This window comes from Panthera pardus, unplaced genomic scaffold, assembly GCF_024362965.1.
Source record: "Panthera pardus isolate Hobbes unplaced genomic scaffold, ASM2436296v1 HiC_scaffold_7, whole genome shotgun sequence".
Classification (NCBI taxonomy): domain Eukaryota; kingdom Metazoa; phylum Chordata; class Mammalia; order Carnivora; family Felidae; genus Panthera; species Panthera pardus.
This window is the reverse complement of record NW_026527002.1, coordinates 52,848,351-52,876,104: the sequence shown is the minus strand read 5'-3', so window position 1 is coordinate 52,876,104 and position 27,754 is coordinate 52,848,351. Positions and strand designations below refer to the sequence as shown.

At 36.1% G+C, this 27,754-nt stretch overlaps 1 long non-coding RNA gene across 1 annotated transcript in view; it reads left to right on the top strand.

The window, feature by feature from the left end:
• The window catches only part of LOC109277930 (uncharacterized), a 141,017-nt gene that overhangs the window by 50,613 nt on the left and 62,650 nt on the right, over positions 1-27,754 (top strand). The window contains exon 2 of the long non-coding RNA XR_008419926.1: positions 18,297-18,379. This is a non-coding gene — a long non-coding RNA (uncharacterized LOC109277930). The remainder of the gene's footprint in view (positions 1-18,296; positions 18,380-27,754) is intronic.

Below are 27,754 nucleotides of genomic sequence, written 5' to 3'. Positions count from 1 at the left end.
ATTTTTAAACTAAAACCATAAAAGTAGTTTTAAAAAGACTCAGATGACTGTTTTTAATAAAATTGGAATAGGAAAGGCTTTTAAAATGTGATACAAGACCCAGAATTTAAAAGGAAAAGACTGACAATTTTGACTACATAGAAATAAACGCTTTCTCAATATTTAAAAACATCAGTAAAACAAAAAATTGCAAACTGGAAAAAATGAGCATGACAAATATGGTAGACAAAGGGCTAATGTCTTCAATACTATTTTAAAAACTATTAATTTGAAGATCTATAAAAAACAAATGAAAAGTCAATAGCAGAATGGACAAAGGACCCAACATGGCTGGCCTCAGAGAAAGTAACACCAATCATATAAACCTAGGAAGACACTTAACCTCACTCATAATTTTTTAAAATGCAAAATAAAAGAGAGCAATGCAAATTTCTATAAACCAGTAATAAAAAGATGACATTTGGTATTAAGTATTAAGATTTCTATGTACATTTAGACAAAAATTAAAAAATGATATGGTGAATGAATTTTGTTAGAACAAGAATAAATAGGTACACTTTTTTAAAAAGGCAATTTGATGTTATTTATCTAAATATACATATAGATTTCCCTTGAACTAGCAATTGCATTTTAGCCATTAATGCAACAGATATATTCACACAGATGTTGAAAGATGTACAAATAGAGTTTATATTCAGCCAGTAGGCAAAATTATAGCTATGCTGGTTGTTAAAACACAGAAACCCTTCTGTAAATGGTTGCTGCACTGAGGTCCATGATTTCCTCACCCTATGCCTCAGTTGCCTCATCCTCTGGAGTGGGCTTCTTTGTGGCACAGCAACAAATAACTCATGCCTGGTCCAGCAGGGGGCCACTAAAATCTCACTACAGCGCTAAAGTTGGGATCCATGTTTGTTGGTCAGTGCCTATGACATAAGGATCTTTAAATATTTTCATATCACCTCTGCGAATAAGATGTTCAGTGCAATTTGTTTAAAAATATCTAAATACCCACTAAAGATCAATTACATTATTTGTGGGATAGCAACGTCATGAAATATTCTGACACAAAGAAATAATGAGGTAAATTTATATGTAATGATATAAAGAAATAGCCACAATATATCTTAAATTTAAAACCCATGTTGTAAAACATTTATGTTGTGATTCTGTTTATACATTGTAAAAGGCTCTATAAATAAGATATTTTTAATGTACATAGGAAGTGTCAGGAAGCATACATACTAAAGAGTGAACTGGGTAGTGGAAGTCTATGGAGGTAACAGGGACTCTCTCTTTTTTTTTTTTTTTTTATTCCAGTAAAGTTAACATACGGTGTTATATTAGTTTCAGGTGTACAATATAGTGATTCAACAATTTTATACATTACTCCATGGCTCATCATAAGTGTTCTCTCTCTCTTTTTTTTTTTAACATTTATTCATTTTGAGAGACAGAGAGCGCGAGCAGAGAGAGACACAGAATCAGAAGCAGGCTTCAGGCTCTGAGCTGTCAGCCCAGAACCTGACGCAGAGCTTGAACCCACCAACCACAAGATTCTGACCTGAGCCAAAGTCAGATGCTCAACCGACTGAGCCACACAGCCCCCCCGATCATAAGTGTACTCTTTATCTAGGAGCCTCTTATTTTTACTTATATACTTTCATATTATTTGTTATTTTTTCCTCTTTCTTTTAAAAAAGCATCTGTATTGCTTATAAAATAAAAATACTTTTTAATTGGCATGAAAGTATTTACCATATCACTGATATTTTTGAGTCCCCTTAGTCAGGAGTCCTGAAATTTTCCATGGACCCTCTTGCAGTCTAGTTAAGCCTGTGAAGTGTTTCTCACAATAATGTTTTTATATGTTTAAGGTAAAATACATAGTAGTACATAGGAAACTAATTATATTGGAATACAATTATCAAAATATTTAAAAGAAAACAAATTTGTGATATAGTAATAGAAGTGTTTTGTTTATTGACACATTTGATAACAATATCCAGGAGCAGGTTTAATAACATGTAATTTCAAAGAAGTAATAAACATAAATGTAGTTTGGGATATCTATAACGATTACAGTGTGGTATGAAGATATATATAACTTCTACTCATGACATAGTTATAGATACCACTAATACTGCCGTGGTTTGTTGTTTACCCTCATAATTGGAGGAAATGCTAAATTTTAGTTAACTTAATAAAAATACATAATTTTTCCCATCCAAATTTACAGAACCCCTGAATTCTATCCACAGACCACTTGAGAAACCATGGGTTCCAGATACATAACTTGAAAATATTAGTCCCTCATTTAAAACAAGTTTTATGTCATTCGGTGTAGCTATGTGCTCCCCTTGTTTAAAGAGAGTCCTTTACAGTTGTGAGGTAAAAAGAATTGAATCCTCAAAAATTGTTCCCAGATCACTAGCTTCTTAAATAGACCCTTAATGTAACAGTTTATACTATGAAGTTAGCTCAACTTTTCAAAGTACAGCATGTCTACAATATTTTATTTCTCTTCTATCTCTACTTTCCTATTCCCTTTATCCCCTATCTGTACACTGGCTTTCCTTTTTACCTCTTCTCTTTACACTAGCATTTCCCATCTAGCTGTTTGGCTCTCTAGTCTTCCCACATGTTTAGATTGTCTTTTAGCTTGTTTTAGTTCCAGCTCTTGATCTTGCTTTCAATGGTGGTTATAATTAACTCCTTATAAATCAAGATGTTAACCCTTACCCGCTATTGGGCATGCAATTTGAAATAGTATTTCAGTAACAGGGGTGGATTTGCATTGATCCATTCGCACTACAACAGTCCCCACTGTGACTAATGATACAAAGGGTCAAGGTGACTGGGATTAGTGGTTATGGCATCAGTGGTTATAGAATAGATCAAATTTAACAATCCTGCATAGGAACCTTGGATTGACCCTGTATTTTGACATAATGCTTTCTAATCTGAGACTTTAAAAAATATTGCTGCCCAAAATTACTCTTTCTCTGAAATTATACCAAATAGTGTTAGTTCTACTTTTTCTTGACAGTTTTAGAACTGAGTTTGTATTTAGCTTGTGTTTGGTTAGTGTGTGTGTAAGTGTGTGTGTGTAAGTATATGTGCATGTGTGTGATGTGCTTTTAAAGATGGTTGTGACTGATCAAGGTGGAGAATATGTAAATATATTTTGATTTCAGAAAATATAGGTTCTAAAATCAAAGAGATTGGGAAACAATCTCTTTTGAGTCCCAAAAATAGTGTAGCTCTATAATCATGATCCAAAATCTCTTGCTGCTTCGGTACGCAATGATTTCATCCATTCAGAGACTTGTTTGCATACTTTTGTGTTTTTTTGCATACTATAAAATCTGTCCTTATAATTTACCACTTTTTTAAAGTTTATTTATTTATTGAGAGAGAGAGAGAGAGAGAGAGAGAGAGAGAGATTGAGAATCCCAAGCAGGCTCCGTACTGTGAGCACAGAGCCCCATGTGGGGTTCAATCTCAGAAACTGTGAGATCATGACCTGAGCCAAATTCAATAGTTAGGATGCTTAACTGACTAAGCCACCCAGGCTCCCCTACCACCCTTTTTTTCAGCTAGCTTCTGTTCCTTGCAACCAAATATGTTCTGAATAAGGTGTTTTGAGAAACACTTAGAATTCTCTCTTTCTCTCTCTCTCTTTCTCAAAATAAATAAATAAACTTAAAAAAATTCTTATTAAATTCCAGTTAGTTTACAGTGTAATATTAGTTTCAGATTTAGAATTTAGTGATTCATTACTTACATTCAACACCCAATGGTCATCACAAGTGCCCTCCTTAATCCCTATCACCCATTTAACCCATCTCCCTACCTGCCTCCCCTCCAGTTAACCCTCAGTTTGTTCTCTATAGTTAAGAGTCTGTTTTATGGCTTGCCTCTCTCTTTCTTCCCCCATGTTCACCTTTTTTGTTTCTTAAATTCCAAATGTGAGTGAAATCATATATTTGTCTTTGACTGACCTATTTCACCTAGTATAATACACTCTAGCTCCATCCTCATTGTTGCAAATGGCAAGATTTCATTCTTTATTATGGCTAATATGGCTTTAATATAGCTAATATGGTGTTATATACACCACGTGTTTTTTATCCATTCATCAGTCAGTGGACATTTGGGCTCTTACCATAATTTAGCTATTGTTGATAATGCTACTATAAACATTGGGGTGCATATATCCTTTTGACTCAGTATTTTTTTCCAGTTTATTCTCTTTAAAACACAGTGTTTTAATTCCTTCTTACACAAGACAGTTTTCTGATTTTAATATGCTCCATACTGATTAACATCTAAACATCACTTGTCTACCTCCTAAAGCACTGCAAAATGTGGCTTGTCTTTTATGAGGTGTATTAAATGTGTCTTCCATTTCTTTGGGCTGTTTATGTTAAATCAGTGATTACTTCTGTGAAGGGATCATTCTGAAAACAACCAGTTCAGACTGACTGTTACATTAACATAAAAAAGTCACTCTGAACTGTTACATTAACATATAATTTTTTTTAATTTTTTTTTAAACATTTATTTATTTTTGAGACAGAGAGAGACAGAGCATGAACGGGGAAGGGGCAGAGAGAGAGGGAGACACAGAATCGGAAACAGGCTCCAGGCTCTGAGCCGTCAGCACAGAGCCGGATGCGGGGCTCGAACTCACGGACCACGAGATCATGACCTGAGCCGATGTCAGCCGCTTAACAAACTGAGCCACCCAGGTGCCCCTAATTTTTTTTTTTAATTTTAGCAAGATGTAATGTAATCCTTTTAAGATGGGAAAGCATTAAAGTTGAATTTTATTTGTTACAAGTGTGCTTAAGTAATATGATGACTATATTTTACTAGAGGCTGATATTATCACCAAATTATATACGCTAAGCTCTTACATACTGTGTAAACTATGAAATGAAAACCTTTTCTATACAATTCTTAGGTCAAAAGAAACAAAAGTATAGACATAAGATAAAAAATATATAAGATATATGGTATTCAAGGTGGGTGTGAATCAATATGCAAATCCAAACCTTGCAAGAGGTGTCTATTCATCTTTATCTTTTACCACCACAGATTCACAAAATCCACCTAACCTTTTTATATTTGGCTCATTATAGATACTAACTATACCTGAAACTACATCAGCAAAAGAACTGAAACTTCTATATTACCTATTATACATCGCCTGTGTCTTTATCTTACCTCCCTCTCCTAGAATCTGTCATACAGCACACATTAAAAAAGAAGCAAATATAGTTACTCATTAGCTCAGCTCTGCCCTCCCTGGCTTTCAGAGAAAAAAAATTATTCCCAATTGGTTTCTCTAGGGAAAAAAGTATTTTAATAAATCATATCCCAAAGTGTGTTTTGTGGGATGGTAATAGATATTAAAGGAAAGGGTTCTATAGCCAAACTGGTTATTAGGGGTCATTTTATTCATTGCAGAATTTTTTTCAGACTTTAAGTTGCTATAATATGCTCATTATAATCTCTCTAGCAGGAATGAGCTATTGCATAAAAAGTTCCATGATTAATTTGACTGGAGAACCTATTTTAAAAGAAATCATCTTTTCACCTAAACAGCAAGTGGCACATCTTGGAAAACACTGCTTGGACTCTTAGAGCACATCAGTTATAACCTTCTCAAAATTCAAACACAGGTTTTATAGGGAAACAGCCCCTCTCCCTATTATTAATACATATTCATCTTACAAGCAAACTGTTAAAACAGGTTCTAAACTTACATGTGTGGATTTGAAAAAATGATCCCTAGAAAACACTGGATTTATGAAGAATGATTTTTTTAAAGAAAAATTATGAAACCAAACTCAGTTTTATACAAAGAGTGCAAGGGGGAAAAAAAAGCCTTCTCAAGTGACCTGCTTTAAAACAATAAATTGAATCACTCTAAACTCTTTAAAGGTTTCTCTGTGAACCAGTTCTTAAACACATTCTTCTTTTTCCTCAAGTGAGTTACTATCTCCTCACTACTAGACATCCCAACAGGAGGCATGTTTCCTTTAGAGATAAAGCTAATACAATGCTCAAACACATTTTTTTTCAGTTGTTCCAGAATCAGTGCATTTTAGGAGTAAGATTTTTTTTTAATAACCATTAATCTATGATTAGGTTTTCCTATGTTTGGAAGAAACTTTTAGCCAGCAGTAGGAATGCCTAAAGGAAATGGACACTAATTACCTTTTTTTTTATTCAGTTAACATTTGATGATTGTACTTTTACTTATTATTGGCCTATATTACTGGGATGAGGATGAAAAGACAAGCCACAGACTGGAAGAAAATCTTTGCAAAACCTGTACCTGATAAAGAACTGATGTACAAAATATATAAAGAACATTTAGAACTCAACAATTAGAAACCAACAACCCAATTAGAAAGTGGACAAAGATCTAAACAGGAATCTCACTAAAGAAAATATACGGATGGCAAATAAGCATATGAGAAGATGCTCAATCTCATATGTCATTAAAGAATTACAAATTAAAACAATGAGAGACCACTATACAATGATTAGAATGATTGAAATCCAAAACATTGACAAAACCCAATACTGGCAAGAATATGGAGCAATAGGAATTCTCATTCATTTCTGGTGGAAATGCAAAATGGTACAGTCACTTTGGAAATTTGACAGTTCCTTACAAAGCTAAACATAGTCTTACCATAGGATCAAGCATTTATCCAAATGAGTATTTATCCAAATGAGTCAAAAGCTTATGTTCATACAAAAACCTGCACACGAATGTTTATGTTTCATTTATAATTGCCAAAACTTATAAGCAATCAAGATGTCCTTCAATAGGCGAATGGATAAGCAAACCCATGGTACATCCGCAGTAGGGAGTATTATTCAGCAATAAATAGAAGTGAGCTAACAAGTCATTAAAAGAAGTGGAGTGATCTTAAATTTACATTGCTAAGTGAAAGAAGCCTATCTGAATAGGTTACTTACTTAGGTTACTTACTATATGATCTCAACTAGAAGACATTCTGGAAAAGGCAACTCTAGGGACTACTAAAAGATCAGTGGTTGCCAGAGCTTTGGAAAGAGAAATAGAAGAATATATAGGTGGAAAACAGGATATTTAGACCAATGAAACTATTATGTATAATACTGCAATGGGGAATATATGCCATTATTCATGTTTCAAAACTCATAGAACTATACAACACAAAGAATGAACCCTAATGTAAATTAGGAACTTCAGTTAAAAATAATGTATCAATATTGGCCCATCAGTTACAGCAGATGTATCACTGTTATGCAAGAGGTTTCTAATAGGGGGAACTGTATACAGGATAGAGGGGGGAGAAGAGGTATATGGGAATTCCTTGTACTTTCTGTTCAAATTTTTTGTAAACCAAAAATTGTTTAAAAAGTAAAATTGATTAAAGTTTGAAGACCACCAACTTGTAACATTACATTATGGCAAGCACCAGTATTTATGGCCCTTAAAAAAAAAAAAAAAAGGACACATTCAGAGTTGAGGACATAAACCTTTGTGGGAGACAAAGATAGTTTATGCCACTGGATGGTTATATTATAATATACTATTTACTTTTTACACCATTTTCTATACAGAAGACTCTTCTTGAATGGACCATGAATATAACTTTGATACTGATTCCTCTATTTTAATATAGACTGTAAAACTTCTTTTAAGTTACCTTTTGTTCCAAGTTTCTTTTCAATCACTTCAAATCTAAAAATGATGGGAAATGTTTTGGGGGTTTGTTAAGATTAAAGCACCCTTTGCCCCCTTTTAAGAGGCCTCCGACTGGTACTTTAATTCTAAGGGAATGTACCCACCAGTTCTGGGATGTCTGCCCTGGGAGGTTAGCTAGTGGTTGACTTCTTACTATACATACTCAATCAGTCAATGATTGGCCAGAAAATTTCACATTATTTTGTACCACTTGAAAGCAAAAAAGGAGGGGAAAAATTCCCCAAATTGCTGTTTTCAAGTGTCCAAGTGCAATTTCAAGTAACAATTGAGTTTGACCAGTTTAGTACAACCCTGAAGCTCAAGCTGACTCCAAACTTGTCTTTAATCAAGTTAACCACAGCATGCAGCCAGTAAAGGAGGCATTTGCCATTATGTCCCTCCTTATCAATACAAAACCCTACTCAATTATTTAACTTCTCACAGCACCCTTAGCAGCCCCAGACTTCCTTTTTTGCACCTCCCAACCCATTGCAATCTAAGTGATTATATAAATGTATTTCTTTTTTTTTTAATGTTTTTATTTATTTTTGAGAGAGAGAGAGAGCGTGTGCGAGCAGGGGAGGGACACAGAGAGAGAGGGAGACACAGAATCCTAAGACAGGCTCCAGGCTCTGAGCTGTCAGCCAGAGCCTGATGTGGTGCTTGAACTCACCAACTGTGAGATCATGACCTGAGCAAAGTCAGACGCTTGACTGACTGAGCCACCCAGGTGCCCTTATAATTCTATTTCTTAGGACGGTAGGTCATGAGAACAGAATTTAAAATGAGAACTTTTTTCAGAATACATGGAGTTATTTTAAGGTGTGTTTTTCAGCAGATAGTGAAAAGGACAAACCAGAAACTTGACTAGGTAAGAGCTTTGTTCCAAGAATTCAAATCCTGAAGAAGCTTATTTTGATATTTAAGGAATGTTGACAGCATCTCTTAGTGACACAGAATTCACTCAAATTTCCCTTTTGCCACGGGTTTGAGGTTGAGCCTCCAGTGGCATTGAGATTTGTAATATGAAACTTCTTTTAAATGAAAATTCTTTATTTTTTCCTAGAGGAGATGGTAAAGAGTTCCCCATAAGCCTCTTATAAAAGAGCCATTGGAAGAAGGAGGAAAGGAAGTAACTAATGGGGGTAAATCCATTTAAAAAGAGGTAATGAGGGGTGCCTGAGGGGCTCAGTTGGTTAAGTATCTGACTCTTGATTTCAACTCAGTCATGATCTCACAGCTTGAGAGGTGGAACCCTGCGATGGGCTCTGTGTTCAAAGACATAAAAAAAAAAAAAAAAAAAGTAGTGAATAATCAGTGTGAGAACATTAAGATGTGAAATAAGGACTCTGGATTTCTATGTATTCTATGTATTTTTAATACAGCTTTTGTAGATTACTCCACGTATCATATAATTCATCCATTTAAGGTGTACAATTCAATGTTTTTTAGTTTTTAGCATTTTCACAGTTTTGTTCAACCATCACCACACTCTAGAATACTTTCATCCTCACTAAAAAAGCTCCATATCCTTTACAGATCAGTCTTCATTCCCCACCCGCACCTGCCCCACCTAAGTCCACTTTCTGTCTCTAAATTTGCTTACTCCATTATATGAATGGAATCATACAGTAGTGGCCTTTTGTGACTGGTTTCCTTCACTTAGCATAACGTTTTCAAAGCTCATTCATGTAGTAGCATGTATTAGTACTTAATTTCATTTTATTGATGAATAATATTGCATGTTATAAATATCACATTTTATTTATTATTTCATAAGTTGATGGACATTTGGGTTATTTTAGTTTTTTGGCTATTTGAATAATGCTTCTTGGAACATTTTTATGCATGTTTTTGTGGGGGCATATGCTTTAATTTTTCTTGGGTTAGATACTTAAAATTGGAATCACTACATCATATACTAATTCTGTGTTTAACTTTTTAAGGGACTGCTACATTGTTTTCCAAAGGAGCTGCACCATTTTACATTTTCTGCCATCAATGTATGAAAGCTCCAGTTTCTCCAAATTAAATCTCTCTCATAAATTAGCTTTCTCACGAGCAAATGTATTAATGTATTCATGCATGTTTTCATATAGGCCTACAAAGTAAATAATTTGGAAGAAAAAGGCCAAGGTTTTAATAATAGTTATCTCTAGAAATCATGATTGCACGTGAGTTTTTTCCTCATTTTTTTTTTTTTGCTTATTTATAACTATCTTTGTAAAAACAATAAGCATATATAGCTTTTTTGTTTTAGAGAAAAAACATGATCATCTTGCTAGTAGGACCCATAGCACTCATTCTCAGTCTGGTTGATCATTAGAAACACCAGAAGAGCTTTAAAAAAAACAAAAACAAAAACAAAAAACAATGTCTTAGAGCATCTGGGTGGCTCATTTGGTTAAGTGTCTGACTCTTGATTTCAGCTCAGATCATGATCTCACAGGTCATGTGTTTGAGCCCTCCATCAGGCTCAGCGCTGACAGTGAAAAGACTGCTTGGGATCCTCTCTCTCTCTCTCTCTCTCTGCCCCTCCCCCACTCATGCTTGCTCTCTCTCTCTCTCTCTCTCTCTCTCTCTCAAAAATAAATGAATAAACTTCAAAAAATTAAGAAACACTACCAATGTCTTGACCATCCTTCCTTAGAAATTCATATTCAGTTGATTTGGGAATGTTCTAATGTGCAAGCAGATTAAGAACTATACCCTATACCTTCAGATCCACACTGTCTTATTTGTTGAGTTTTACTGAAGGGGAAAAAAAGAAAACCTTACAGACTGGCAGTCTCCTGGTGTGAGTTTAGTCCAGGCCATTTTATTTATGGTTTGCAAGGTATTATCTTTACTGGGTTACATCTGGAGAGGCTTCCTTAGTATCAAGAGGCTACTTCAAGAAACATGTGAAGAGGTGTCCCAAACTTTCTTCTGGCAAGTGTCATGGGAAGATCAGAAACTTAATGTTGAAATGAAACCATCTGGCACTTAAGGAGTTTTATACCTATAGTAAGGTACAGTTTTAAGCCCTCTTCAAAATAAAGCTGTCTTTGACTTCATGGATAATAATATTTAGACAATGATTTGTCATGCAGTCCTTTGCTGCATGGTAATGAGAGATGTACAGAAGCAGTCTGGGGATGGGAGAGAGAAGATGGAAGTAACTCCATAAGAATATGCATCACTGAATGTTCTACATCTGTTGTCTTTTTTTTTACATAGAATAGGTGATTAGAGAGAAACTGGGTCCATTAAAATTCTTGATTCTGGTGTCTACTGTAAGTAACATGCTTCTTGAATGAAGAACAAAGGAGTCAGTTTCATGACTGAGTAATGGGGTATTGTGACTTTATGTGTCTGGTATCTTCAAAACTAAGGATTTTTGATGTTCCCTTCAGAAGGATCTACTCCTGAAGCACCTGAAGGCTTTTAACTTAAAAAATTGGAAGCATACATTCCTTGATAAATCTTACTCTTGGTTTCTGTCTAAGCTCTATCTGGTGGGGTGAAAAGAGAGGGTAAAGAGAATGGTTGTCTTTTTCTATGACAAGGGGGAAATGTGCTGCTGAATTTAAGCAGCGCTTTTCACAAATGTCAGTTAGTTTTGGAAGAATTATTTTTATCCACAAACCAATTTTCATGAGTTTTAACTATGTACAAAGTACATGGTAATTCTGTTGATAAAGCCAATAATGAGTGACATTATTCAAGCCTTCAAATTCATATGATCCAGAAGAAAAAATATAACTCCTCAAGAGATTATTAAACAAAGTAGAATATGAAAATTTTCATAGCAATTATATATAATAGTTCTTTAAGATTTCTAAGAATAAAGACAGAACTTTTGGAAGTGGAAGATGTTCAATGTTTTTCTAGCATAGTCTCAGTGCTAAATTTCCCCCCACCATCTGGAAAGTGGTACTAACTTTCAAATGAATCTACAATCCCTTCACATTCTATTGAAAGACTTTTTATTTATCCTTTTCTCTCACTGCACTAGGTATCATTATTATTTCTATGTAATAAGTGAGAAGTGTTTTGTTTTTTTAGTTTTCTGGCTCCTGCTAAAAATAGCCAAATTACCTGTAAATTTAGAATGTTAATTTGTAATCACATAGAACATTCATATCAAAGAAGATGCAGGATTCTTCTCCTTATTAACTTTGGAAGTTCAAACTTTTTAATGTTTAAACACTATAATAATTCCAATTATTTATCAAACTCTTTCACTTTGTTTCTTCTCGTGTATTTATCTTGTTGTAAGTGTATTAGCTCATTTAACATTCAAAGACATCCTATATGTAATTTTCTAGATTCATTTTCATCATAATTCCTGAAAATCCAGATACTATTTTGTTTATATCAATGTGTTTTTTAAATTATAAAAAATGATGTTAAAAAAAAAACTGGTAAGTGGCTGTCTCATCTACTGTATTGGCTGAGTTTAGTCCCATCCTCAATTCACTCTTTTAAAGATATCTCTTGTAAGTTTGTAATTTATACATTCTAGTTCTATTCTTCTAGTAGTTAACTATTAAATAGTAATACATACTTAACCAAATAGGTTTTGAGGTGAATCACTAATTCTATCCTTCTCTTGAAATAAGACAAGGATCTTAAAATGTTTTCTACCATCCCACATAACATGTTTGTTATTTCTATTTTATTTTTTAAAATGTTTATGTGTTTTTGAGAGTGAGACAAAGAGAGAAAGAAAGAGAGAGAGGAAACACGAGTGAAGGAGGGGCAGAGAGAGAGGGAGTGAGAGAATCCCAAGCAGGCTCCACACTGTCATTGCAGAACCTGATGAGGAGCTTGATCTCACAAACTGCTAGATCACGACCTCAGCCACAAATCACAAGTTGGATGCTTAACCGACTGAGCCACCCAGGTAACCCTGTTTTTAGTTTATTTTAATGTTGTACATGCACACACACACACACACACACACTTTATTTCTTATTTTTAAAATTTTTAAAATATTCATTTATTTTGAGAGAGAGAGAGAGAGAGAGAGAGAGAATCCCAAGCAGGCTCCACACTCAGCACAGAGCCCAACATGGGACTCAATCTCATGACCTGAGCTGAAACCAAAAATTGGATGCTCAACCAACTGAGCCACCCAGGTGCCCCTATTTTATTTTTTAAGTAATCTCTACACTCAATGTGAGGTTCAAACTCACAACCCGGAGATCAAGGGTCACATGCTCTACCAACTGAGCCAGCTAGGTGCCCACCCCACCATACACACTTTAAACATCTAAACCTAGATTTATCAACGTGCTTTGAGTTTTTGTTTGCTTATCATTGGTTATTTCACCACACCGTTTCCTTCTAAATTCAATTTCCTTCTTGCTGAAATATATTTTTGGTAATATTTTAGTAAGGATCTGTAAATATAACCTGTCTCAGCCTTTGTAATATTAAAATGTTTTTCTTCTTAATTTAAAAATTCTAGTCTTTGACGTTCTAAAGTTTCACCATACTGTGTCCAAGAATGGATTTTTTTGGTTACCCTACTCAGAACTATCTGCTCCTTGAGTACAAAGATTCATGGTTTCTTTCATTTTCAGATTGCTTCTCTCCCAATCTCTTATTCTGGAGAGAATATCTATTAGATTTATTAGACATGTGTCAGGGAGTCTCATTTCATACTCCTGTGCGCTTTTTAAATTTGTAACACAACTTATTTATCAATGAGCTCATAATTAGTTAATTGAGGAATACCATGCATATGGTATATTAGGTGCCGTGTTACTTAACTCCATATTTATTTATATATATATAAATCTATCCCTCTGCACTTAGATGAATTTTCAGATCTGTCTTCAAATTTACCAATTTCCTCTTTATCCATGTTCAGTACATCCAATAGTTCATATACTGAGCTTTTCCCTTCAATTATTACATTTTTCATTTCTAAGATTTCCACTTTACTCTTTTTCAAAACTGCTTCTCTTTTAGGAGATACTGCCCTTATAATTTTTATTTTTTCCTTGTCTATATGTATAAACATTTGAAGCAAATTTATTTTCACACTGTTTGCATTTTCTATTGCTTTTAACATGTGAATTCTCCTGTTTGTTGAGACTCCTGGATCACATGGAAATCTGTTTCCTTGAGTGCTTCAAATTTTAGTCAGAATCTGTGTTCAGATTAAATTGTTTTCAAAGGACGTGTCATGATTCAGGGTTGTGAAATCATTATTGTGGGTAGTTTTATGTCTGCCTCTGCCAGTCCCATGATCTCTCAACCAGTTTTTACAATAATTTCATAACTTAATATTATTTTACCAAGTGTAATATGTGAATTCAACCCTCTATCCCCACATAGTATCAGTTTAGATTTCTCCCAGATGATTAGTTTTCAACCATGACCTAGGACAGGCAGACCATTTTTTTTTGACAAATTCCCAGTCCAGTGGAAAGAACTTGTCTAGTCCCTTCCAGGTCCTTGGTTTTATGCTGAGAGTGCACCTATAGCCTTCCATGCCCCCAGGTCAGCAAACTTAAATTCTGTCTTCTTTCCCAACTCTCTATGCTCAAATTAAAACCTCAGTGACTTAGAACATCCAGGGCCAGTAGCCTCATGGCCCGTCTGGCTTTAGCTTCCATTCATTGCTTGGGCTTCAGATTACCTTTATTTCTGGCACCATGTGGGTGTTTTTGTTTGTTTTGTTTTGTTTTTCAAGCTGAAATATGGATATGCATGGTTTTGTGGTTGCTATATTCTATTCGGTAGTACTACCTGAAGCAACAGGAGGGGAGGCCGGTCAGCCATAACAACCAGAGAAACGCAGTTTCATCTATGTGGTACCACATAGGTAATTTGACTGCCTCCATACCTTCTGTTTACCTACATTTTTACATTAAATAAACCAACAGGTCACATAGGCTGTCCTAAAAATGCAGTTTGAGTCCTGTTGCTCTTGCTCTGTCTTCACATGTCATGGGTGACAGAGATGGCAAACTTCTAGAGGACAAGCACTGCACCACATGCAGATATGCACGAGCATCACAGGAAAACTGAAATAAGAACAAACTTAGAGTAGTGTGCATAGTATTTCTGAGGGTCCTATTTGCAAGGAAAAACATTTTTTCCTAAGTTGGCAGCTTTCTTATTCACAACTGTATTTCATAAATTCAGACTCAAAATGCAGCCCTCTTTTTGGTTTGGCAGTGGTAATTGGTGTCTTCATATTATTTCTCTGCTTCTTTAGAATAAACAAGAAGTTTTGCTCCTGCGTTTGCCTGTTGTGACAAAATCTCAAGAAACTGGAGTGTCACTGGGCACTAGCCACGGTCATTTGGCCCAATACTTGGTCATATGTTATCCTGAAATATATCGTGAAATATAATAAAGAGAATTTTTTTGTGTATGTGGGTAGGAGGGGTAAAATTATGAACTATAAAACCAGAGTGACAGGAAGGTGCTAGGAGAAATGTTCAAAACATTGGTGTGATTTATGAACATATGGCAAACAGATGTGGTGGAGTAATAGGGACCCCCATCTCCTCTTATAAATTTGGATCACATTTGTGTCCTTCCCGCATCAACCTAGCCTCAGGTTCATAATATGCTTTATTAAAATTCTCTGCAGGGCATATGGATGATTAATAATTGTTGATGACAGAAATTTGGTTTTGGTAAGCTGCACAGTGAAAGATAAATACAACGAGGCTATTTTAACCTCTGTATATTAAGCTTATTAGAGTAAGTCTTCTCCGTAAGATGGTCTGTGTTGAGATTGTGTGTGATTTATGGAAATGTCACCAGTGACCCTGGTTCTGGAAAAATTCTTAAAATCTCTTTTGTTGTTCTCATCATTTGAGTTTCAGTTGTCACCAGGGAAAATCATTTTTGGAAAAAAAACATAATCAAGAGTGGTTAAAATAGCCTTCAAATAAAATAAATATTGGGTAGCTATCTAGGAATAAAAATACAAAGATAACCTTGAGATGGATATTAGAAATAGAAATTTATTTGTAACAAGTTCTGAATGTGGTGCGGAAGAGAAGCAAATGGATAGGGAAACACTGGAATATTGGCTTTTGATTCTTTCCCCACCACTAACATGTCTGGAACATTTGGATAAGCCTTTTAATTCTTTCTACCTTTGTTAAGAGAACAAGTGTTCTACAATTAGTGTCTGTAATACAGCTTGAAAAAAAAATTTAATAAAACAAAAATTTTAACAACCATCTATCTGGCAAGAAATCCAAACAAGTACAAATGTGTTTCTAGTGAGGAACTCATTTTCCCTTTATCCTTCTCAAGTACTCAAATTCACTTGTTTAGAAGCAACTACTACTAGTTGGAAATTATTAAGAAAAGGTCTTAATATTATAAGCCAATCTTTCAAATAGGAGCATTGAAATTTACGACAAATTGCATTTAGTAACCTGTACCATTCACCATGAGGTAATGGTCATTTGTAAAGCTGGAAATTATAGCAAGATCATATAATTCCCACTTCACTCAAGTGATATTTTGGGAAAATTTTTAAAAGGATAAAGGAAAAAAAATCTGAAAATAATGAGAATAATGCTGGAGGTCTGATGATTACTGATTTGTTGAATTTTGCTTTGCCTGGGACTTTGATAGGCAGAACTATAAGATCATGCAGCCCAAACACTCGAGTTGCAGTTTCACAAACCCACATTTTTCCCATCCAATAGTATGGCTGGCAGTTGTCTGGAAGTTGAAAGGAATGATTGCTGGATCAGGGCCTCCTACAAAGTGTTACAGGAATCAGCATGGGGCAAGTCTGTGCTTAGTGTGTGGGGTTAAAATAGAAAAAGAATAGACAACCCCCATGCTTTTCTTCATACCCTCATTTTTCATTCAATTAGGGAAAATTATAAAAACAGTAACAAAAATGAAAACACACATGGTAACAATATCCTAATGTGTTTGAGAAATAATGCAGAAGATGGACTTAACCACCTCAAAAATTTTTGGGAAACTATTCAGGGGTCTAAATGGAAGTCTGGTATTTTGATTACCTAGACAACTTTCCTTCAGTTCTGTTCACATCATCAGCTTCCCTCTCACCTCTATCAGGAATGACTAATACCTCAGTTTTATACTTGTTTCTTAGAGAATGTATAAAAGAGCTTCCCGGAAAAAAAAAAAATGTTAGTGCTGTTGCATTTTTTTGCATCTTTAGTGTGCTTTGTCCTCAGTCTGAAACTGGGTTAAGACACTTAGACTCAAATAACTGGCAGGTCTCTTGATTCTTTTTTAAATTGAAGTGCCTTGGTGGTTGACAATTGAAGAATGATTTACAATTTCTGGAGTCCTTTGTGGGTTTGGTTTTTAAGACAAATTCTTAATATTCAAGCTCCTTGGAAGTTGGAACTTCAATAATAGCTAGTCATTTCTAAAATGTGGAATTTGTCCAGTTTTGAGTAAATAACAAACTGATATGTTTTCAAAAATGTAAATTATCACATTCAATTGTCTTGGGAAGCAACAGAGAAGCAGTAGCATTTTCCTCCAAATTGTAAAATAATTTGATATTAGAACATTTAAAACTAAAGAGAGCAGATTTTCCTGTGCAGATGTCAGAGGCCTGATATAGTTCTCATTCACTGTAGTGTGGCCCTACAAGGACACGTAAATCTCCATGTCTTATCAGCTCAAATCTTGAGAATGTGGGACGGAGCTATATTATGTTGTGCATCTTTTCAGAAAAAAAGCTAATGTTATGTTAGCTAAGACTTTCAAAAATAAACTCAAATATTCTGGTATCCCATCAGTATAATAGTTTTGAATTACCCTAGCAATGGGACCAGCCCAACTCTTGACTACTCTTAGCTAATGTAAACACAATACTGCCTGCAACTTTTTGTCTTTCTTAAAACTGGTCAGTAAGCACTGAAGATGTGTGTAAGCTGAAATAACATTTTAATTAATGAGAAGAGGCAACCAGATAGCTAAGAACTTGAAAATTAGTTTGTATTTCATCTGATCTATTCTTATCACCTATAACATTGCTAAATACAGCCTCCACTCATCCTTTCACTGATTGTACAAATAATTATTTAGCACCCTTTACATATGTATTAAGCATGGGGCACCTGGGTGGCTCAGTCAGTTAAGCGTCCAACTCTTGATTTCAGCTCAGGTCATGATCTCACGGTTTGGTTCACGGGTTCCAACCCTGCATCAGTTCTGTACTGACCGTGGGGAGCCTGCTTGGGATCTCCCTCTCTCTCTCTGCTCTTCCCCTGCTCGTGTTCTCTCTCTCTCTCTTTCACTCAAATAGATACACTTAAAAAATTTTAAAGGGAACCAATTAGAATCCCCTTGGGAAAAATGAGTAAATGAAACAGCAACAAAAACCATGGTCTCTGACTTTCAGGAACTCATATTAAGGGAAACAGAAATATAGCTACCTAATAAAAATCCTACACAATATGACTGCCATAATAGAGGTAGGTACAAAATTCTATACAAATGCAGAAAAAGGAAGGACTTGAACTTCCAGACAAGCTAGAAAGAAGTCCCATAAACTGTGTCTCATGTTGGTGTTTTCCAGATGCGAGAAAAGGATGATTCCCTAGAGAGGGCTATGAACAAGAATACAGAGCTGTGAACAGGAATATTTGGGAACAGATATTGGTAAGGATGCTTGGGTCCACTTTACAGAGTAACCTCTATATCATATTAAGAAATTTACTATATTCGCTATAATTAATGAAGAGTTTTCTGAAGATTTACAAGTAGACGGATGGACATGGTCATATTTGGGTTTATATAAACCACACAAAACTATAAAAAATGAATTCTGGGGAATAAGACCCTAGTGAGGAAGAACAAACAGGAGGCTATTGAGAAGATGGTAACATGAACAAAGACAACTGCAGGAGGTGAGGGATCAAGAGGAAGGGGATAGAAATTAAGTTCCTCAGCCCCATGGCATGACTGTATAGGTTCATCCCTGTGTCATTCCATGCCCCTCCCCCAGCAAACTCTCTCTCTAAACTGTTCCCACATTCTACAGATTTCCCACTTACCTCCTTTAAAACTTATGACATACTTCAGATATACAAAAGCTGTAAGGACTAACCTAATAAACACCTGTGAACCCACTGCCCTGTTTGGAAGCAAAACATGAATACAAATGAAGGCTTCTTTGTGACCCTCCATATTGGCACACGTAGCTTTCATTTATTGACTTTTATTGCTTAGTAATGTTCTATTGTAAAAACAAAGATTTATTTATCCACCTTTTATATATGTCACTTTCTTTTCACATATGGGATTTTTTTTAGGTATAAACATAGAAGCAGAATCCTGTCAGATTGTGCATTTTCAACTTCATTAGATATTGCCACATTGTTCTCAAAACAAAAAAAGGAAATTTAATTAAATTTAAAAATCAATAAAACCACTCGGTGTTCCATAATTTCACCAATACTCAATATTGTCAGACTTTTAAACTGTTGGTGGATTGCATCAGTCCTTTTAAGCCACTGAGGATTTTTTGGCTTTTACTTTAAATGAGATGAGAAACCACCAGAGGATTTTGAATAGAAGGACAGTATGATCTGATTAAGGATCATTCTGGCCATGGGGTTGAGACTAGACTAAAGGGACAGAACCAGTTAGACCAGTTAAGTGGCTGTTGCAATAATCTATTCAAAATATGATGGAAGACTAAACTCAAGTGATAGAGGTGGAAGAGTGAAAATTATTAACATGTCTAGACTCTAGATATGTTTAGAAGGTGATATTTTGAAAATAAAAACAATGGATTTGCTATTGAATTGCAGGCAGAGTATGTGAGAGACTCCCAAGGTTTTGGAACAGTAACTGAAAGAAGTCAGTTGCTGTTTACAAAATATGGGGAGGAATGCAGGAGGAGCAGATCAGGAGAAAAGATCAGGAGTCAGCTTTTGGGCTTGATATGTTTGAGAAGAGTATCAGATACCTAACTGAAAATAGGTTGTCTAGAATGAATATGATAGTTTAGAACTAGGGTATAAATTTTGGAATCGTTATCGTATAGATAGTATCTAAAGTCTTGAGACTGGAAGTGGTCAATCACCAAAACAGTAGTATAGTCAGAGAGGCAAAAAGGTCCATGGACTGAGCCCCATATTTAGTGGGAGTTAAGGAGAAACCAGTAAGGAAAACAGAAACGGAGGAAAACCAAGACAGTGGCTGTGCCAGAAGTCAAGATGTGTCCCCTGCTGCTGACAGACTAAGACTATTGAGAACTGAAATTTGATCATTAGATTTAGCAACATGAAAGTCACTACTGATTTCTCAACAGCAATTTTGGTGGAGTGGCAGGGGTGAAAACCCAAGTAAAGGATCTTAAAGAGGACAAAGGAGAGGAATTAATCATTCTTTACATGATTTTTGCTATAAAGGGGAGTAGGGAAACAGGGCTAAAGCTGGATGGTAGATTGGGGTCAAGAGAGGATTTTCGTAATACTGGAACAGTATTAGCATATTTATATGCTTATGGGAATGATGCTAAAAAGAAATGAAGAATTATGATGCAATAGAGAGAAGAGACAAATTCTGGAATGATGTCCTTGAGTAGTTGACGGGAGATGGGACTATTGGATTAGTAAAGAGAGTATAAACACTTCACGAGTTGTGACCAAAAGGAAGGCAGAGTAAATGGGCAAGGATACTGAGGACTGAAAGATGGAAGTGGTAGTGAGAAAGCAAAGAGTTGGTGGTTTCTCTGTGAAATAGGAAGTAAGCATCACCCGAGAGTGTGAAAGAAGGACAAGTGTTAGAAGTTCTAATAGAGAGGGGCACATGGGTGGCTCAGTCAGTTAAGCATCCAACTTTGGCTCAGGTCATAACCCCATAGTTCATGGGTTTGAGCCTCGTGTCAGGCTGTGCTGACAGCTCAGAGCCTGGAGCCTGCTTTGGATTCTGTCTCTCTCTCTCTCTCTGCCCCTCCCTTGCTTGCACTCTGTCTCTCTCTCTGTTTCTCAAAAATAAATAAACATTAAAAAATTAAAAAAAAATGTTCTATGCAAAAGCGATCTAGGAGAAAGAAACTGGGAATTGTTCTTTTTGATTTTAATCTGTCTTGGATCATTTCACTGAACTGGTCTAGTTCTTCCCCAGATTGAGTCCCTTTAAACAAGATCTTGTCATTCTGCTCAAACCCTTCCAATAGCTGTACATCTTGCTCAGAGTATAATTCAAAGTCCCTCATATCTCCTAGCAGGCTCTATACTGCCTGTTCCCATATTGCCTCCTCTAAGTTCACAATTGCTTTTCCCCTCACTCACACCATCAAGGCAGGACAATTGTGTCTTTTGTTCACTACTATATCATCAGCACTTGATGACCAGTGCCTAGCACACAATAGGCACTCTAAATATTTATTAAATAAATGAAGCAACAGCATTTTAAGGATAAATGAAGAAGAATATAAGCAAGGTCATCCAAATTACAGACTTTCTCTAAATGGGTTGGGTTTGTTGGGATGTACAGGTAATCAAGCCTTTTCTTTTTTCTTTTCTTTTTTTTTTTGGTTATAAATTGGGAAAGTCTAGGACCAGACAGGTACTGTGCTGATTTCAACACCACTGAGAGTTGCATATATCTTTCACTCAAAAAACTTAAGAGATGAGAGTTCTGAATACTTTTTGTGCTACAGGTCGAGCTACATAAAGTTGGCAGATCATGTATACTCAGGCATGAGCTAACATCACCTAACCTCATTCAGTGCAACAAACAGTGCCAAAGTGGATAAAACTCTATGAAATGTATTGTTAGTGATGTTGCTGAGTAGTTTTATTTTATTTTATAATGCCCTCATTATAAGACTAACAGCAGAAAATTCTTCATGGAGTCAGAATGAGGAACAGGCTTCCTTTATCATTATTTCATAAACATTGCAAATCATGTTACTGATTCTATTCCTTTCTTTTCCTTGGCTGTTCAGAAATTGAGAGTCAAATGTGTGCCTCCTGTTTTTGTCAAGCACTTGTGAGTGGTAGGTTCATGTCTGCTCCTTCCATTATTAAAAATAACCACATAAATAATTAAATACATAAGTGAATCACACATGACTTGGTGATCCAATTCTGAGTACCTGATGTCTAAAAGGAAAAAAGTAATACCAAAAGAAAGGACCACCTCTCCTTCAGGATGTACACACAATTTCTAAAATGCATTCCAAGTGCTAACCTTACTTCTTGCTTCATCTTGTTTATTCTACCATGGTGCTCTCTTAAAACCCATTTGATCCCCCTATTTAATTTTAATTTCATTTTTCCCTGTTACAGAGGTTCTCCATATACAGGAAAGGGATCTGCAGAGGGATCAAAGCTTCTAGGTTTCTGCAAAGGGATCAAAGCTTAGACAGAAGAAAAGGTAAATCAGATACAGCAGCCATATCCCTTTTTCTACATCAACCTTCACGATGATGGTTTTTCCTTGTTCCTCCAGTGACATTTAGGTTTACACTGGACAATAACCAACATCTAAAAATTTCTCTCTTATGGTGTAGTGGAAGCAGAAAACTTGACCAGACTTTAAATAGCTTATAAAAATAACTGAAAGAGCCTATCCTCCCTCAAACTAGGAAATAAAATGTCACCATGAAACTTTAAACCACAGTTAACACATCATGTTGTCAGTGCCTGGGAGCTAGAAATTATCCAAGTTACTTCCAGTCTTTCCCTTTTATGAAAATTGGTGATATTAGAAGTGCAATAAAACTAATTTTGCCCTGAGGAACAATGCTTGCTTCTCTTGTTGTCATGCTGGAATGATCCACTGGAGAAACAAACCCTGATTAGATCCAGCAGCAATTGCTTTCAACCCCATAGGAGGGTTCAGTCTGTCCATACCCTGCTAAGATTGGTGGAAAAGAGCTAAATCGAGCTCTAACTTCAGGAAGCAGCAGAGTCCCCAGAGAAGTCCAAACAGTGGAACTACATAAAACTTCAACCATGCTTAACCTTATGAACATATCATTATCCCCAGAACCACCAGAATGTCCATCTAGATAATTTCAAAGTATTATTTCTAAAGTTGTGGGGATAGAGATCACTAGGTGTGGAATCAAATTATTCATTCTAAATGGAATTTTTAGATTCTCTGAAACACATAGAGAAATACACTGCCAATGAGTTGCAGCTCTCAGGGGTTTATACTGCCTAGATCCAGACACTCTCCCCCAGATTCTCTCCTCAACCCTCATTATTTACCAATCCATTCAGCTAGTTGGCACTTGGGGCATTGCAGAACACTTCCCTTCCTAATTTCTGGGTTTTCCCAAAATGCTGCTGGTATGAAATTGTAAGAAAAGAGAAGAGGCTGAAAGAAAAATCAAAGAATAGATTGTGACTCTGGTCATCATCTTACTAAAATGAGTGTTGAGAGTGGGGAAAATGTGAATTTAAGAATGAAGAAGACTAGAAAAAAAGGAGAAAGAAGAGAACAAGAACCCGAAAGAAGAGGGTAATCACATCCCTATCTTCTACTACAGACCAAAAGTGGATCTTGTGCAAGGTGGGAAACACCCATTCATCCATGTGCTGTGTCACCACACATCTTCACTTTCCACCCCATTTTGGGGCAAGGCTATCAGGATCAGCAGAATTAAACTGGCATGAGAACACCAGTCCCTACTTTTTCCTGTAATTTTTTATTCTGCTCTTTTTTCTCTTCTTTTATGCACATAGTTAAGTGTTTTAGCTCAGCTTCTGATATACATTTTATCTTTGTGATCCCACTAAGCTGCAGAATATGGTTTTTCTGGAGAGGATTCTCTCAATAAATAGATATTTTTATAATATTCACCTCCCATTTCACCAGGATTATTCTTAGGAACAAGAATCACCTATAGTAAGGTGTATTCTCTGTAATTTGAAAGCTAAAACACCTTTTAGGAGAATTTTAAGAGTGCATCTGTTTGTCAGAAGAACTAATATCTGTCCTTATTTTTTTTCCATCAAGTGGTTTTATTTTTTTAAATATATGAAATGTATTGTCAAATTGGCTTCCATACAACACCCAGTGCTCATCCCAAAAGATTCCCTCTTCAATACCCATCACCCACCCTCCCCTCCCTCCCACCCCCCATCAGCCCTCAGTTTGTTCTCAGTTTTTAAGAGTCTCGTATGCTTTGGCTCTCTCCCACTCTAACCTCTTTTTTTTCCCCCTTCCTCTCCCCCATGGGTTCCTGTTGAGTTTCTCAGGATCCACATAAGAGTGAAAACATATGGTATCTGTCTTTCTCTGTATGGCTTATTTCACTTAGCATAACACTCTCCAGTTCCATCCACGTAGCTACAAAGGGCCATATTTCATTCTTTCTCATTGCCACGTAGTACTCCATTGTGCATATAAACCACAATTTCTTTATCCATTCATCAGTTGATGGACATTTAGGCTCTTTCCATAATTTGGCTATTGTTGAGAGTGCTGCTATAAACATTGGGGTACAAGTGCTCCTATGCATCAGTACTCCTGTATCCCTTGGGTAAATACCTAGCAGTGCTACTGCTGGGTCATAGGGTAGGTCTATTTTTAATTTTTTGAGGAACCTCCACACTGTTTTCCAGAGTGGCTGCACCAGTTTGCATTACCACCAACAGTGCAAGAGGGTTCCCGTTTCTCCACATCCTCTACAGCACCTATAGTCTCCTGATTTGTTCATTTTGGCCACTCTGACTGGCCTGAGGTGATATCTGAGTGTGGTTTTGATTTGTATTTCCCTGATGAGGAGCGACGTTGAGCATATTTTCATGTGCCTGTTGGCCATCCGGATGTCTTCTTTAGAGAAGTGTCTATTCATGTTTTCTGCCCATTTCTTCACTGGGTTATTTGTTTTTTAGGTGTGGAGTTTGGTGAGCTCTTTATATATTTTGGATACTAGCTCTTTGTCCGATATATCATTTGCAAATATCTTTTCCCGTTCCGTTGGTTGCCTTTTAGTTTTGTTGATTGTTTCCTTTGCTGTGCAGAAGCTTTTTATCTTCATGAGGTCCCAATAGTTCATTTTTGCTTTTAATTCCCTTGCCTTTGGGGATGCGTCAAGTAAGAAATTGCTATGGCTGAGGTCAGAGAGGTCTTTTCCTATTTTCTTCTCTAGGGTTTTGATGGTTTCCTGTCTCAGATTCAGGTCCTTTATCCATTTTGAGTTTATTTTTGTGAATGGTGTGAGAAAGTGGTCCAGTTTCATTCTTCTGCCTGTTGCTGTCCAGTTCTCCCAGCACCATTTGTTAAAGAGACTGTCTTTTTTCCATTGGATGTTCTTTCCTGCTTTGTCAAAGATTAGTTGGTCATACGTTTGTGGGTCTAGTTCTGGGTTTCTATTCTATTCCATTGGTCTATGTGTCTGTTTTTGTGCCAATACCATGCTGTCTTGATGATGACAGCTTTGTAGTAGAGGCTAAAGTCTGGGATTGTGATGCCTCCTGCTTTGGTCTTCTTCAAAATTACTTTGGCTATTCCGGGCCTTTTGTGGTTCCATATGAATTTTAGGATTGCTTGTTCTACTTTCGAGAAGAATGCTAGTGCAATTTTGATTGGGATTGCATTGAATGTGTAGATAGCTTTGGGTAGTATTGACATTTTGACAATATTTATTCTTCCAACCCATGAGCACAGAATATCTTTCCATTTCTTTGTATCTTCTTCAATTTCCTTCATAAGCTTTCTATAGTTTTCAGCATACAGATCTTTTACATCTTCGGTTAGATTTATTCCTAGGTATTTTATGCTTCTGGGTGCAATTGTGAATGGGATCAGTTTCTTTATTTGTCTTTCTGTTGCTTCATTATTAGTGTATAAGAATGCAACTGATTTCTGTACATTGATTTTGTATCCTGCGACTTTGCTGAATTCACGTATCAGTTCTAGCAGACTTTTGGTGGAGTCTATCAGATTTTCCATGTATACTATCATGTCATTTGCAAAAAGTGAAAGTTTAACTTAATCTTTGCCAATTTTGATGCCTTTGATTTCCTTCTGTTGTCTGATTGCTGACGCTAGCACTTCCAACACTATGTTAAACAACAGTGGTGAGAGTGGGCATCCCTGTCGTGTTCCTGATCTCAGGGGAAAAGCTCTCAGTTTTTCCCCATTGAGGGTCATGTTAGCTGTGGGCTTTTCACAAATGGCTTTTATGATGTTTAAGTATGTTCCTTCTATCCCGACTTTCTCAAGGGTTTTTATTAAGAAAGGATGCTGAATTTTGTCAAAGGCCTTTTCTGCATTGATTGACAGGATTATATGGTTCTTATCTTTTCTTTTATTAATGTGATGTATCACGTTGATTGATTTGCGAACGTTGAACCAGCCCTGCATCCCAGGAATGAATCCCACTTGATCATGGTGAATAATTCTTTTTATATGCTGTTGAATTCGATTTGCTAGTATCTTATTGAGAATTTTTGCATCCATATTCATCAGGGATATTGGCCTGTAGTTCTCTTTTTTACTGGGTCTCTGTCTGGTTTAGGAATCAAAGTAATACTGGCTTCATAGAATGAGTCTGGAAGTTTTCCTTCCCTTTCTATCTTTTGGAATAGCTTGGGAAGAATAGGTATTATCTCTGGTTTAAATGTCTGGTAGAACTCCCCTGGGAAGCCATCTGGTCCTGGACTCTTATTTGTTGGGAGATTTTTGATAACTGATTGAATTTCTTTGCTGGCTATGGGTCTGTTCAAGCTTTCTATTTCCTCCTGATTGAGTTTTGGAAGCTTGTGGGTGTTTAGGAATTTTTCCATTTATTCCAGAATGTCCAGTTTGTTGACATATAGTTTTTCATAGTATTCCCTGATAATTGCTGGTATTTCTTTTTTTTTTATTTTTTTTTTAACATTTATTTATTTTTGAGACAGAGAGAGACAGAACATGAACGGGGGGGGGGGGGGCAGGGAGAGAGGGAGACACAGAATTGGAAGCAGGCTCCAGGCTCTGAGCCATCAGCCCAGAGCCCGACGCGGGGCTCGAACTAACGGACTGCAAGATCGTGACCTGAGCTGAAGTCGGACGCTTAACCAACCGAGCCACCCAGGCATCCCAGATTGCTTGTATTTCTGAGGGATTGGTTGTAAGAATTTCATTTTCATTCATGATTTTATCTATTTGGGTCATCTCCCTTTTCTTTTTGAGAAGTCTGGCTAGAGGGTTATCAATTTTGTTTATTTTTTCAAAAAACCAACTCTTGGTTTCATTGATCATTTCTACAGTTTTTTTAGATTCTATATTGTTTATTTCTGCTCTGATCTTTATTATTTCTCTTCTTCTGCTGGGTTTAGGGTGTCTTTGCTGTTCTGCTTTTATTTCCTTTAGGTGTGCTGTTAGATTTTGTATTTGGGATTTTTCTTGTTTCTTGAGATAGGCCTGGATTGCAATGTATTTTCCTCTCAGGACTGCTTTTGCTGCATCCCAAAGCGTTTGGATTGTTGTATTTTCATTTTCATTTGTTTCCATATATTTTTAAATTTCTTCTCTAATTACCTGGTTGACCCATTCATTCTTTAGTAGGGTGTTCTTTAACCTCCATGCTTTTGGAGGTTTTCCAGACTTTTTCCTGTGGTTGATTTCAAGCTTCATAGCATTGTGGTCTGAAAGTATGCATGGTATGATCTCAATTCTTGTATACTTATGAAGGGCTGTTTTGTGACCCAGTATATGATCTATCTTGGAGAATGTTCCATGTGCACTTGAGAAGAAAGTATATTCTTTTGCTTTGGGATGCAGAGTTCCAAATGTATCTGTCAAGTCCATCTGATCCAATCCATCATTCAGGGCCCTTGTTTCTTTATTGACCGTGTGTCTGGATGATCTATCCATTGTTGTGAGTGGGGTGTTAAAGTCCCCTGCAATGACCACATTCTTATCAATAAGGTTGCTTACGTTTGTGAGTAATTGTTTTATATATTTGGGGCTCCCGTATTCGGTGCATAGACATTTATAATTGTTAGCTCTTCCTGATGGATAGACCCTGTAATTATTATATAATGCCCTTCTTTATCTCTTGTTACAGCCTTTAATTTA